Below are 13803 nucleotides of genomic sequence, written 5' to 3'. Positions count from 1 at the left end.
GGAGAGCCTGCTTCTCCCACTCCCCCACTTGTGCTCTCTCTCTCTCAAATGGAAAAAAATAAAATCTAAAAAAAAAAAAAAAAAAAAGAACGTGGGTTCCTTTGGGCCAGTGAACCTGGCAGTCAGCAAAGGGCTGATGAATGAATAAGTAAGCGAGTGTCTCTCCGTGCCCACCCCCCACCAGGCTCCAGCAGCCAGAGGTCCAGCTCCAAAGCAGGAGTGCTCCGGTAGTGGTCTGCAGTGCTTCTGGGAAATCAAGAAGCATAGGCTGCCCTATTCAGGAGAAGCGCACTGACCAAAACCTGACATCCAGAGACTTTCTTGTTCCCTTCCTCAGCAGGATCACTGGAGCTTCCGGGTACCCTTGAAAAGAAAGCCGCTACGCTAGATGGCTTCTTTCTATACTTACTCAGCTGGTGAAGTGTAAGCCAGTGCAGTCTTTCTGGAGGTCACTTAGATAATAATATACATATCAAAAGCCCCCCAAAAGGTGCAGAGCCTCTGACCTAGCAATTCCACTGTGGATTAAAGGCCTGTGCAAAGGATTTTTGTTGCAATTGTACATAGTTTTAGGGTTTTTCTAAAATCGGAAAATTGGAGAAACTTCAAAAGCCACCTTCTCTGGTAAGTTTTCATCATCTACACACACACACACACACACACACACACACACACACCCCTCTGGGAATGATGCAAATGGTTTGAGGTAGCATATATTAGCTGTCGTCTCCATTAAGAAACCTTCCAGGTTCTTTTTCTGAGCTCTGTGGGTGTCCCTGGGATCTAACACGTTGGATCACAATTACTGAGTTCTTGCCCCTCAGTAATTCCGTTTTCTCATCTGTGAAATGGGACTGCTGATACCACTAAAAGTGTTGGGTTGTTAAAGAGATGCCATGTCAAGCCCTCAACGCAGGGCCATCATCACTCAATTCATTTTATTATGACGATTACTATCTCAGTGCGAGATAGTTGCATGACTCCCTCTGTCAGTTACACCACGATGTCTTTGAGGGTGAAGACTATACTATATATCTTTTTACTCTCTGAATCTACAGGGCCCGTATGGAGTTTGGCACAGAGTAGGCGCTGAGGGAGTTTGATGAGAGAAGAAATTTAGTCCAGTGGCCTCAACGTGGAGAAGAGGCAGCTGAGGCCCAAGGAGGGGGCGAGTCAAGGGTTAGTTAGGCCTAGAACTTGGGTCTTCTGTCCATAGATTGTGGTGCCCTGGGGATTTGGGGGTGAGGGTGGGGGTTGGGAGCAAACTTCTGGATTCCTTGAGCTGAGCTGTCCAGGCTCTTTCGATGCTTTGGGTCTGGGAGCCTATGTTGAGAGAGTCTCCAAGGCTGGGGGCAGTTGTGTTGACTCTCCTCCCCATTCTTGCCCTCATTCTTTCTATCTCAGGCTCTAGCCTGGCCCAGCCAAACAGGAAGATTCATTAACCGTCTAAATATACAGAGCCCAGGGGCCATGTGCAGCCTGCAACAGAGCTGGGGTCCCAGCAGGGCCAGAGCCTGAGGCAGTGGTGCAGGCAGAGGGCTGGCTGGGAGGGGCCCAGCAAGGGGGAAGGCCCTGGAACAGCTAATGTGATGATTGATGGGGAGGTGAGTGAAGCCAGGCCAGCGCCAGGCCCTTGGAACGCCCAGTCTCTAGTCCCATTTGTAGCCATCTCTCCCTGCACCCCCCCCACCCAGGTTTGACCCTGGTCCCCATGCCAGCTTTGGTACCATCCCCCTCTCCATGCTCCCCAACCCCTTAGTCCAGCTTTCCGAGCCTCAGAAGTATGGAGCTTCAGAGGTGGGCAACCAGGAGTGGGGGTGGGTTTCCCTAGGCTCCTGCCTGCTTATTATTGTAAGGGCTATTTCTCTAATCAAAACTCCCCAATTACCCAAGGGCCCCTCTGATTAATATTCCATGATAACAGGAACAGGTCACATCTGGCTGCAGGAGTTGGAATTCGACACTCCAGGAGCCCCATGATTGGTCTGCAGGAAGAATAATAAACTTCCTTTATCCTGCCCCCCTTTCCCTTCCTTCCCATTCAGAGGCTCCCCTTTTCTTCTACCTCCCCTTCCCCAGCCCTTTTCTGCCCCTCTCCAACCCCATCCAAGTTCCCTGCTTTGCCCTCTGCCCTCTGTGGAGGCGGAAGTCACCTTCCCAGCCTTGGGCAGGCCCCCTGGTCATTATCGACCCCTGCTTTGCTAGTCTGGCTCTTTGGCCAGGGAGCATCTTATGCTGGGTGTGGCAGGCTGAGCGGGGAGGGCAGTTTCTGAGTGATCGTGGGTGCTCTGAATGTCTCATGTCATCAAACCCTCATTACCATCTCCTACAAGGCGGTCACATTATCCCTGCTTATTGCCAGGGGCACAGTGCCTCTGAGAAGCCTCTGGACTTGCCCACATCACACAGGCGGTACCTGACAGAGCTGAGACTTCAACCTCAGAGCTTTCTGCTTCCAAGGCTCCTCTTCTCCCTGCAGTCCCCGCCCTGATCTGCTGAGGATGGTTGCAGTCTCTGGATGCTTGGATTAAGATGGGACCCACTGACATGACACAGAGTCAGTGCCCGGGACACCAGACCCCCAGGCTTCCATTGGATTCGAGTTGGATTTTCAGGAAACAATGAGCTGAGACCTTGCAGTCGAATTCCACAGGCCAGACAGGAGAAAAGACTCGCCCTCATTCGTGCGGGGAGGGTGTGGTAAATATGGGACTTGGCCCCAGGTCTTCTAACATGCGGATGAAAGCCCCTTCCATTTGCCGTCTTGTGGGGGGCTCCGAGAGAGAGGTTTCCCAGATGCCAGCATCCTCTGACCTGACCCCCACACTCCCAGACAAGGGCATAGCTGCTTGTGTTTGTTCAGTCTTCACCAACGAGCCTGGGCAGAAAGCAGTCTCTGCTTGGAGTGCGGTAGGAGCACAGGACAAGGGGATGTGGTCGCCACTGAAGGGCAGAAAGGAGTTGCTTTCCACCAGCTCTCCCCTAGGCTGTGTGCCCCTCTGGCGGCTGCCCCCTCCTTTCCCACCAGGATTCTTAGTAGCCAGAAGAAGGGGCAGGCCCTCGTGTGTCAGGGGCACAGTTCTCCCCTGTTTTCCCTCCCCCCTCAGTGGCGGGGTGCACACAGGCTCTGTGAGTGCCCACGGCCAGACAGCAGTTTGATTGTGCTAAGGAAGGGCAGGGCCGTGGAGTGTGCCTCCCATCCCTCCCACTCTCACCTGGCACTTTCCTTGGCCTCTCACCCTGCTCGTTCCTCCTTTGTGTGCTCCTTTGCCCAACGTTATTGTTATTCGGAAACACCCTGGAACCACCTCCTTACTTCACAGTTGGGTCAACTGGGCCCCAGATGAGGGGACTGACTAAGGCTTGACTCCGTCAGTGGCCCGGGCTTCAATGGCTCTTCCCACGCCTGCCCTTTCATGGCTGAGATGGTCCTGGCCAAAGGGCTAAAACCTGGGGCTGCTCAGTCCTTGTGTTCTGCCCTTTGGTGAGGTCTGAGACCCACTGGGCTTTGTAGGAAGCCATGAGGCTTCTGGCACCCAACTACCTCAAGATGGAGGTCTGCACAGGTCTTGTGGGATCTTGATCCCTGCCTGGGGAGCAGAGGCCCAGGTCTCCCTCATCCCTATGTTGTCTTCCTGCTCCTGCTTGTGTTACCCCGGCCCCACAGCCTCTCACTTGAGCCCCTGCCCCACATCCTTCCTTGTCCCACTTTGCCTTCCCATGGCCCCTCTAATTCACCTTCTGCACACTGAAGCCAGGCTGACCTTCTTAAACTCCAGGTCCAGGTTATGTGCCCTCCTTTGCTAGGCCCCAGCTTCCTCCTCTGTGAAGTGGGGATAAAAAGCAGACCTAGCTCGTGGGGTCGTGGGGATGAACTGAGAGCATGATGTAAAGCACTTAGCTCCATGCCCGGAGGAAGAGGGAGCACCCCGTATTGTCATCTCTTCTGCTAATAATGACGAAGCCTAACACCAGCTGAGTGGTTACTGTGTGCCAGGCACTGTTCTAAGTGCTTCCCTGTGCGATGGTTTCTTTAATCTCCACGACAGTTTTACATGGAATCCCCGCTATCGTTCCCATTTCACAGATGGGTATACTGAGGCACAGCAATATTGTGCAACTTGCCAAACCTCACGCTGCCACTAACCTGCTGATCAAGCATTGGAATCCACATCGTTTGACTCCAGAGTTTGGCCTCTTAACCACTCAGCTATCTTCCCTCCCTAGAAACAGTCTATGACTCCCCAGTACCTATAGGTGATCCGTGGTGTGAGGAGAAGGAGGGGTAAGAGAGCATTGAGTGGCCACTTAAAGAATTGAGACTTTATCCTGTCGGTACTGGGGAGTCATACACTGTTTCTAGGGAGGGAAAGTAGCTGAGTGGTTCAAAGTGACTGCTTCCAGAACATCAAGGGCACTTACCTGCTTGACAGCCCTGGTTTAGTCAGTTTCTTCAGCTTGGAATGACCCTCTCCCCACCCTCCACACACACACGCAAAAGATCCGTGCATATACGAACACAAACCCTGTCTTTCCAGGTATTTATTCTGAACCCATCTCCAAAGCTAATGGTTCAAAGCAAGCACCCGGAGAGGCAGGGTTTGGGGAAGTATTTTGGGTGGGGGAGGGGAGACTTAGAGGGACACTTCAGGTGTGACCACCCTCCCGAAGCTATATAGGGTGCTCAGTGCCTGTGGTCCTTAACCATTTCACCACCTAGGGCTGTCCTTTGGAATTCGTCTTCCCCACGCCTCTTCTCCCTGCCCTCAATACCACAGCTTTGAAGGGTCTTGTCTACCAAACCCTCTGCATTTAAAAAATATAAAGCAGGGTTGGGGAAGGCAGGTCTCCCGGGAAATCAGATACTACCTTTGAGAGGTGTATGGGTTTTGCCTTCTCCACACACCCCGCTTCTTCTGAACTTGAGTTTGAATGAGTCCACGTGAGTTCCGGGCAAAGCCGGGGCCGGGGCTGGGCCCCCTGCAAATGAGAATAGAAAGATCAGTATTTTTCGCTCTGCTGTTGATACGGCTTTATTGTCATGCTGTAGGACTGACTGCAACAGACAATTGATCCGACTGCCCAATTATTATCAGAAAGCAGACCTTAAGATCAACTAGCCGAAAACCCAGATCATCAGCGTTGGCAGACAGCCCCCAGCATTCAGCTGGTTTCTCTCCAACAATTTAATACAGCAGGTCAAATCATTTAGTTACCTGGGGGTGCAATTTGCAACTAATTCATCTTGGAGGGTTCACCAGGAAGCTATATTGCCTAAATTAGATGTTCTAGGGGTGTTTTATTGAGTTTTTAAATGGCCACAGTGGCAATTGGTAACGCCTGCTTTGAAAGCATTCCAGACAGAAATGGCTACAGGCCTGGCTCGATGGCAGAGAACTTTGCACGTTGGAGGGGATTCAGAACTGTTTTCAGGAGAACATTGCCCTTGCACATGGGTACCCCTCCAGGCCTCTCTGTGAGAATCGCTCCTAGGCCCTTTTGATCCATGTAAGCCCTCCCCTCTGCCTAGCTCTCCAGCCAAGCGTGGGGCTCTGCCCTGCGTCAGCGACTCACAATTGTGACACTCCAGGATCTTCCTCCAGATAACTCAGCCTTGAAGCCCCTGATGCCCCAGCCTTATCAAGAGCTCAGTTGGGAGAACCAATATTTATGGTGGGCAGTCCGCAGAGCAGAGTGTCCAGCCTATCTCCTGGAGTCTCATATTATCCTTAACTTAAGGCAGCTCATCAGAAGGCTGGGTATTTGGAGCACAGCACCGTGGCCCTTCTGAAGGCAGGAGAGTATAGCGATTACGAATCTGGGTTCCAGCGACAGACTGGTCTGGGTTTGTGTCTAGCCCTCCCACCGTCCTGCCTGTGTGCCCTTGAACAAATGATTTCACCTGACTCTCAGTTGCCTCATCTGTAAAATGGGCATAATAACATTGCTCACCTCCTGAATTTATTTGGGGGGATTCAATCCCTGGCACGTAGTAAATGGCGGCAGTCGTTATTTATTGTTATCCTGGGGAAAATTGCTTTGGGTCCTTGTGGTAGGTGGCTAGAGGGAACATTGTGAGAAAGTCAGCCTGGAATTCACTGGCTGCAGGGATGTCAAAGACATTGTGTGGTCATTTCTCCCGGGGTTCTCTTTGTGAAGGGCCAAGGAAAAGATGTGCTTTCTTTTCTGACTAGGGAAAGCCATGCTTCTCTGGAATACTTGCTTTATCTTTATGTTACGGATGCCATGAAGCTTAAAACTGATGATGTTTCCCTCTTTTATGAGGCTATCAGAGGAGCAGGCTCCGATATCGGTATAGAACTTTAGAGAAGGCCTTGTGTGTGCGTGTGTGTGTGTGTGTGCGTGTGTGTGTGTGTGTGTGTGTGTGTGTGTGTGTGTGTGTGAATCTTACTTCTGGCTTTATTATTTTCCTGACCTTGTTTTTCTTTATCTTGATTTCACTCAAGTACATAGTTTATCATTTTATATTTTATAGCATTTGTTCAGTTGTCCCAAATCCTTTAATGACTAACTTGTGATATAAATGACTGTTGTAAGAGCCACCATGAATTAGCCTATTTAATCACACAACAACCATATGAGAAAGGGGTTGTTATTATTTTTTTTTACCTTTTATTTTTTTAAATATTTTTCTTTATTTATTTGAGAGAGAGATTGAGAGAGAGCATGAGCGGGGTGAGGGGCAGAGGGAGAAGCAGACACCCCGCTGAGCAGGGAACCCCATGTGGGACTCGATCCCAGGACCCTGGGATCATGACCTGAGCTGAAGGCAGCCGCTTAACCGCTTAACTGACTGAGCCACCCAGGCGCCCCAGGGGCTGTTATTATTATTCAACTTTTACAGACGAGGCAGTTGAGGTTCCGAAAGGCTAAGTTACTCACGCCAGGTCATATGGCTTGGTAGATCTGGGTAGGGACCCGTGCCATCTGACTCGAGAGCTGTACCCTCACTCTACAGTGTGCCTCTGATAAATGGAAGGTAGGTACACAGGTGGGTATCTAGGGGATACGTGTCTATAGATGGCAGATTAGATAAATAGATGTAGGCAGATATGATAGGCATAGATGGCAGACGGACAGTGAGATGAAAGATATGATTTGTTTTTCCGTAAGATAAGCAGAGTTGCCTCGTAGGGGTGATAGAATTCTAGCCCAAGGCGAAAGAACTTGATGCCTTAGCTTGAACAATCCTACCATAAAGAAATGTTCATTCTCCCTTAGGGCTTTTGAAAATTGAGATCCTTGTGGATGTTCATTAATGCCTTTGTGGACCCCTATTCATTCATGCATTCATCCATCATGCAATTACTATGTGGCTGGGCACGGGGGACACAGAGATAACTAAGACATGATGTGTCCCCACCCTCGAGGGGCTCCTGACTCACTGAGTGAGACATGCATGAGGACTAGAGATCACAGTGCAGATGCTGGAACTTGGGCCTCTTCAGGGTGTTTGGGAAACACAGAGGCAGCCAGGGGTGGGGAGCAGAAGGTCAGCGAGGATCAGGAAATGCTTTAAGTCATCATCTCATTGGGAAATGCTTCCAAGAGGGGGAGTTGAGCAAAGAGTAGAGGACGATTACGGGTTTGCTAGGCCGGCGGAGGACAGGCGGAATCACATGGGCAAAAGCACAAAGGCGGGGGAGACCAGGGCACGTTGGAGAAGCTGCAAATAATCTGTTCTGGTTGAAAGGCAGGGGATGTGTTGGGTGGCCTAAGAGATGAAGCTGGACGGGTAAGGACGCCAATTCCTGAAGGGCCAAAGGCATTTGGAGTTCATCATACAGCAGATGGGGAGTCCTGGCAATGTCGAAGGCAGGGCAGGGACCTGGGTTTGAGAAGTCAGCCACGTAGTCAGAGCAGCGTGGAGTGTGGAGGCAAGGAGACCAGGTAAGAGGCAGTTTCCGCCACCCAGTTCTGAGCCTGCTACTGTATGTGTCCCTGCTTCAACAAGTATCTATTGAGCAACTATTAAGCACCAGGCACGGTGGTCGGCACTGGAGACACGGCAAGAAACAACATGGACCAAGCTCCTTGCCCTCGGGGACACACAATAAACAATAGACGTAATAAACAGGAAATTTCTATATGACGTGAGAAGGTGAGGAAGAGCTACAGAAAAAGACAAAATAGAGCACAATATGGAGAATTGGAATTGTGAGGTCGGGGCTGGCCTGAGACCTTTTCGAGAAGGTGACATTTAAGTCAAAAATGTGAAGAAAGCAGAGGCCATATGAAGGACTCTTTCCATGTCTGGTTCCAACAGACGTTCGCAGCCCAGGCCAGGGGACTTGGGATCTGAGAGGCCTGGGTTCAAGTCCTAGCACCTTGGGCAGGAAACCGCCCCTCCGAGCCTCTATTTCTCCTGTGCATCCTGCCTTGTGAGGCTGCGGGAAGAGCCTGAACACAACGGTGCTTTCTAATCTGACAGGCAGAGCCCAGGGTAAAGGGGTTATTACGAATCTTCTCTGGCATCCCTTTCCAGGCCTCTGGCAGCCCCAAGGCTCTTTGCGCCTGAGGAGCCAGTGAGAGAGAAGGCCGTGGGAGACTTGCTGACAGCCTCTTGCTCAGGGGACGGGGAGCCGCTTCTCTCAGCTCCAGTCAGGATGAAGCTGGGCCACGGGCTGGGCCATGCACCACTGGGCATGAACCCGCCATGTGGCAGAGCTGGAAGAAAGCCCTGCCAACCAATCCAGCTCAGCCCCTACGGGATCGATGGGGGTGCTGAGCCCAGGGCCGGCAAGGGACTGACCCACGGGCACACGGTGAGTAAGTCAGAAACACCTGGAGCTGGGCTCTAGGTCTCCTGCCTCCCAAGTGGGTCATGGCTGAGCTGGGAGGCTCCTGTGACCTGAGTGAATTTGTTAATAGTGAGGGCCTGCCCCTGCTTTTTTTTTCTTTTTTTCTTCTACTGAGGCTTCCTTTGGGGACCTGGAGCCCACTGCTAAAAATTAGAAGAATAGCTAACATTTAGCATTCTTCCAAGAGATTTCCATTCATGATCTCACTGAGTCAATAACCCTATGAAGTAGTATTAACCCTATTTTTATTGGTGAGGAAGCCAAAGCTCAGAGCAGTTGAGTGACTTGTCCAAGGTTACAAGTTAGAAGTGGGGGAGCTGGGTGGCTCAGTCGGTTAAGCGTCTGCCTTCGGCTCAGGTCATGATCCCGGGGTCCTGGGATCGAGTCCCATATGGGGCTCTCTGCTCAGCGGGGAGTCTGCTTCTCCCTCTGCCCCTCACCCCGCTTGTTCTCTCTCTCTCTCTCTCAAATAAATAAATAAAATCTAAAAAAAAAAGAAATGGGGGAGCTGAACAATTTTGGCGTTTGTGTTTATGAGTCTTTGTACTTGGCCACTAGGTATACAGGTGTGAGATGAGTGTGTGTGCATGATGATTTTGTGTGTGTGTGTATGTGTGTGTGTGTGTGTGCGCGCACATAATGGTTGTGTGTGGTTGGTTGTGAGTTGGGAGGAGTTCTTGGCTAACTCCCAATTGCTCTGTCATGCTCTGCACAGGGGCTGTCTGCCGCACAGGGCAAACCAAGCCTGGGGGTTGGGGGCCTGTGGTTCAAGATAGCTGTGACCTGACGTCTGGGTCCCCTAACCCTCTGTTATAAGAGCAGCACACATTAGCAAGAACATGCACAGATACCATGATGGATGTGAAACCACTTGCTTGCGGTTCTCCAAACTGTGGTCCCCGGACCAGCAGCATCAGCATCACCTGGGAACTTGTCAGAAATGTTAATTCCTGGGACACCTGGGTGGCTCGGTCGGTTAAGCATCTGACTCTCGGTTTCAGCTCGGGTCATGATCTTGCCATGGTGGGATCGAGCTCTGCATTGGGCTCTGCTCTCAGCATGGAGTCTGTTCGGGTTCTCTCTCTCCCTCTCCCTCCTGCTCTCTCTCTCTCAAATAAATAAATAAAATCTGGATTGCCTGGGTGGCTCAGTTGGTTAAGCGTCTGCCTTCGGCTCAGGTCATGATCCCAGGGTCCTGGGATCGAGTCCTGCATCGGGCTCCCTGCTCAACGGGGAGCCTGCTTCTCCCTCTGCCTGCTGCTCCCCCTGCTTGTGTTCCCTCTCTCTCTCTCTCTCTGACAAATAAATAAAATCTTTTAAAAAATATAAATAAATAAATAAATAAATAAACTCTTAAAAAAAAAAAAGAAATGCAAATTCCTGGGCACTACCCCAGTCCTACTGAATCAGAGACTCGGGGTGGGGCCCAGCAATCTGTGTTTTAATAAGCCCTCCAGGTGATTCTGATGCAGCCTAAGTGTAAGCATTAGATACAGGCGGGAGGGGCCCAAAGCCTGCTGGGATGCATGCTTCCACGTACATGTACACACGTGCCCAGGGCCCAGCACTTTACAGTTTACCAAGGGCCTTCTCACCTATAACTTCCTCCGATCCTCTTAACAACGGGGATCCCGCCCACTTCCCAGATGAGTAAACTGACTTCCAGGGAGGTGAGGTCATGCAGCAGCAAGTCCCTGATGGATGCCAAGCATGGCAGTCTTCTCCTTTCGCCCAGGGCCAGTCTTGGATCCTCCTACCCTTGCCCCCCATGCTGGTCCAGGGCTCTTCCTGCCCACAGCAACCTCCCAGAGGAAAGAGAGCAGAGAGATCGTCGACCTTGGCTTTCTGCCCACCCCGCCCCACCCCCTCTTCCTCTTGTCAGCAGCACCTATAGAACAAGTTCCCTCTTACACAGGTGACTTGACCTGACAAGGAAGGACAACAGTGTCCACAGAAGTAAAAGGGGCTCCAGGGCCCAGCGGCTATTTTCTAGGGGGTACCTAAAAGTGGATCTGGGGGCAGCAGAAAAGTTTGGGCTCAGAGTCTGCTCTCCATTTCTTCCTCTGGATATGGGAGCTCCACTGGAGCTGGCCCAGCCCCAGTGGAAGGTGAAAGGTGGGGCCTCGAGCTGATTTCTGCCCAGGCCCGTCTCCCATTCTGACCACACGACTGCTCTGGGGGCCCTGGCAGGAAAGTGAGAAGCTTATCTAGTCTGCCAGAGGGGCTGGGGGTAACAAGAAGAGACGGAGAGAGGGGGCATGTCTGGGTCCATGGAATTAAGGTATATACACAGCCAAGAGACCATAAAAGTAGGCATAGGTCCAGAGCATGTTGGCAAACATCTGGCCCAGTGATTCTCAGCCTGCGATTTGCGTGATTTCTGGGAGGAGGGGGGAGGTGGTGGTCTACTCTCAGGGGTCACGGGTTCTTTGAGAATCGAACTTTTATGTTCTTGTTTTGATGGTAATCTAAACATGATTTTTCTTACACTTACAACAACAGCTATAATTCACACTGGAAGACATTTTCATAGCCTCTGTTCAATTCTGAAGACATTTCTCAAATGAGGGACATGCAGATCTGGGGGTGGGAGTTGTAGCTGTTCAAAGATATCATTTCAGGGGCTGGTTCTGCTGGAATGTTCATCCAATAAGGGGAAGAGCTGTGGATTCCACTCCACGGCTGAGAAGCACTGATTTGGTTCAGCCCCTTCATGTTTCAGGTGAGGACACTGAGGCCTATGGAGGGCTGAGCACTTGCTTGAAGTCTTCCAGGAAGTCAGGAGCGGGGCTGAGACCACAACCTGGCCCAGAACTCTTCCTGTCACACTTGTAGGGTGGTAGCTCAGGCCATGGCAGGGGCAGGCAGGGTGGCAGAAGTGTGTGCCTCAGATAGTTCCATTAAGATTCGTCTGGTCCTCCTTCTGTTCGTGGGACCTGCATGGCCATTTGGATCTCTTCAAGAGATGCGGCCAGCCAGAGGACAAACGGGGGAGAAGTAGGACTCAAATTTTCATGCCACGGTGACTGTGGTGTCTCCATTCTGTGAGGCACACACGGATGGGCCAAATGTAGCCCCTGCTTTCTCCCTGCTCCAGCACGGTCTGGGGAGGCAGGTGCAAAGATCACGGCAATGCCTCCAACTCTTCCAAGCGGACTCTCCCATCCCTCTGGCCGGCAGACACTTACCGAACATTTACCATATGCCAGGTACTTCTTTACCTATAAGATGTTGAGATGTCATTGAAGAAGCTGTGGCCCCCTTTTGTAGATGGGGAAAATGAGATCCCGAAAGGTTAAGTAAACTGCTTCTAGGTGGCAGAGCCAGGCGGGCCGATTCCTGGGCACATTTTCTTAACCTTTCCCTGTCTCATGTGATCCTTGTAACAGCCCTGGAAATGGGCCTGGGTGGGTCATTTCTCCCCATTTCACAGAAGAGGAATCTGCGGCTCAGAGAGGGGGAACGGTTGGGCCCCAGGGTATGAAGCTAGGAACTATTCGGTCTGCTTCCTGATGTAGTATCTGCTCACTAGCCTTAGGCTGTCCCATCGGAGACCCGAGACGGTGAGATCTTTGCGGATCTGGTGGCATGTCAGAAACAAACCAGTAAAAAACCGGTGGCGACCGCAAATTCATTAAGATCATAAATTGGTTGAAAATAGATCTGTCTAGCCAAAGGTTTTCCCATGTAATAATAATTTCTAGGCACTATGGGGAAGTTTTTGTTTGTTTGTTTGTTGTTTTTTTGCACTTGGAGCGTGTTGGCCTATTTTCTGAATTTTTCAGTTTTTATTTTTTAGGGGAGAGTAATTCGGGGATTCATTTTCAACTCATTCTTCCTGCTCTGGTCGTTCAACAAGATTTGCACAAACTTTGAAATTGTACCTCAGATTCTAAATAAATCGCCCCAAAAGCAAGTAAGTTGAAACTGAAATGTTTCCATCTGCTAGTCCCAGCTTCCAGAAGTTTGTGTAAGCTAGGATGAATATACAACCTTTCAATGCAACACAATCTGCTTTTCAAGTGATTTGCCTTTAAGTTTTGCAAATTGAATTTTTTTTTTTTTTAACAGGTGATGCCCACCTTCTTTATCTTTAACCTACGCTCTCACTGGTTTCAACATACACCCCTTTTCAACCTAAGCGGCTTTTGCTTAGCATCTTTTCAACTGCGCCACGGCAATCATTTGTTCCCACTGGGAATGCTGCTTGCTGTCAGGATTGAAGTGCTGTATGGTTTCTGGGACAGGGACAGACTTGGGCTGAGCTTTGTTGGTGTAATGGTGCTTGAAAGTATTGGCAAGGAAAATGCCAGCGGGCACATTGTCCACACACACAGCACACCAGGCGGGGTGTGAGGTGAGGGAAGCATCGGAAGGCAGTGAAAAGGATCAGGGCGTGGGGTTCATTGTGGCCCACGTACCGCTGCCTCAGTGTTGATCCACATTGTCTGAGCCTCGGTGCTCCCAACCCTGGCTCTCCCTCAAAAACTGAGCTGGGCCCCTCTCCCGGGTAGCAGCAGAGCGGAGTCTAGGCTCGGAGTGGTTGCCCCACTGGCCTTGCACGTGTTGATCCTTCCACCGAAATGAAACAAATACCCTTCAGTGCATCTGACCAGGAAGAATGGGAGTTTCAGTGAATTAGAAATAATGCCCCACAAGTAAAGAACGAGCCCCTCCCTTTGAAGTGAACAATGCCCTAAAAATTCTTAAAATTGTCAGAAAATTTGCTGAAGCATTGCACAGTATGTCAAAATGACCAATAACTGGAAAAACAATCACTAAAGGAGTATGATCTTTTTTTCTCTAGTTTATCGTTCAGAACCAATTTTTTTTTTTTTCATCATTTCACTTGGAACCAGACCAGACGGGTTGGAACAAAAGTCCTCATCTCGTTCTCCCTGGAGTTGCCTAGAGCACCACTGGGCCCATGCTTGAATTGCATTCAGTTGGGCCTCATGCCTCCTTTTTCTACACTCTTGCA

Source organism: Neomonachus schauinslandi, chromosome X (assembly GCF_002201575.2).
Source record: "Neomonachus schauinslandi chromosome X, ASM220157v2, whole genome shotgun sequence".
In the NCBI taxonomy this organism is placed as follows: Eukaryota; Metazoa; Chordata; class Mammalia; order Carnivora; family Phocidae; genus Neomonachus; species Neomonachus schauinslandi.
This window is presented reverse-complemented; position numbering follows the sequence as displayed.